Source organism: Chinchilla lanigera, unplaced genomic scaffold, assembly GCF_000276665.1.
Source record: "Chinchilla lanigera isolate Chin_1 unplaced genomic scaffold, ChiLan1.0 scaffold00110, whole genome shotgun sequence".
Classification (NCBI taxonomy): domain Eukaryota; kingdom Metazoa; phylum Chordata; class Mammalia; order Rodentia; family Chinchillidae; genus Chinchilla; species Chinchilla lanigera.
The window spans coordinates 73953-75643 of NW_004955511.1; positions in this window are offsets into that span (position 1 = coordinate 73953).

Consider the following 1691-nt stretch of genomic DNA (forward strand, 5'->3'; position numbering starts at 1 on the left):
GTACTGCTGATTTCTATTGGTTTATTGAAAGGATCAGTTAATGTTTAAATTTTTTTCTCTTTAATTTTTTGACCAATTTTTCATGTTTATTTCTGATAATCTGAACAGCTAATGTGGAGACAACAATATGTACTATAATAACCATTGCTGAATTCCTATTATCTTGTTTAGTAAAATTCTGTGTTGTTTCTAATGTCTTTTATTATTTTTTATACTCTTTAGAAAATGAAAAAGTAATTGTTGAATGAAAAGACAGACTGTGTGAGTCAAATCTCAAAAATTATAAACTCTTACTATGTAACCCTTTCTAAATGAAATCTCTCCGAAAAATTATTGAAAGTTTTCATGAGAGTGGGTCTATTTTAATTTAACTTCAAACAAATATGAAAGAATGAGGTTGATTTAATACAAATTAGCAATACTGGGTATATTAGACATGAAGATAAATTTTATACATAAAGCAGTCTTATGCCTTATGTCTAAAGCAGTCTTAATTAGCAGTAGTAAAAAGATCTGTGGAAGCCAATGGAGTCATGAAGTGGATGCAAATGCATATGAGATTTTAGAATTCCACAAAATCGGGATTTCAAAGCAATGCAAAAATAATTATGTCCTATAATAGTGTCTACAGAGAAAAAATTGATATCCAATTATTATTTCTAAACTCTTGATAACACCACAAACTCTAGATGGTACAGCACTATAAAGCTACAAGAATACTAAAAAATTACATGCTAAAATGCATGGAAGAATTTTAGGCTAACAGCAAATTAGGAAAAACCTTTCCAGTATGCTTTCCAAAATAAAGCAATATTGACAGAGTTGAAGGAAGTCTAGACATATTGATACACAACAAAATATTACCTCATAAATAAAATATCAAAAGCAAATTTGATTCAATAAATTAAAAGGGATAATCTTACTGTATATAACTTCTGTCATGAAATCAGTACCTAAAATCTGAGCAATCAGAGAAAATACTCGCAGGTCTTTAATAGACAACTCACAGAATAAAAACCCAATACATATTATTTAAAACTGAAAAAAGGCTTATGCCAAAATTATTCAATTTCGATTAGACCAGACCAGTGTATTATTTAATCAGATTGCCATATATCATATTGTCATTTTTAAGGGGTGTTTGTTGAGAGGGAGGAGATACATATTTTTATTACAGTTCTGCAGTAAGTTCATGGGTGGTATTTTTCAGTATTTGAATATCAGCATGTTAATTATGTACACCAAATGACTCTACAAATAGATTCCAAGAACACATCTTGAGATATATTCAAAAGGTTTGTTGTTAGACTTAAGAAAAAGAATTTTTGGGGATATATTTGTTATAAACAATACTTAGAAACATTTTGAAGGTTACAACAATTTTAGTACATCTTTATAAGTGCAATTTATTTGGTAATGGGAAAATGGAAAATTAGAAATGGGGTAGACCTCTGTGAACTTGTATTTAAAGATCTTTAGTAGCCTGAGCAATAACTGCAGATTCTTCACACAGAAATGTAACCACTGTGTGTATATGGAAATATGCTTGTTTCTGCCAAGAATAAATATGGAGTGTGCACAAGAAATAGATGAGTGTTGAAGTAAAATATTTTAAAATTATCCAAAAATGGGCAGCTGAGATGAATACACACTTCTCAGACAAGGAGATACAAATGGCAAATAAATATATG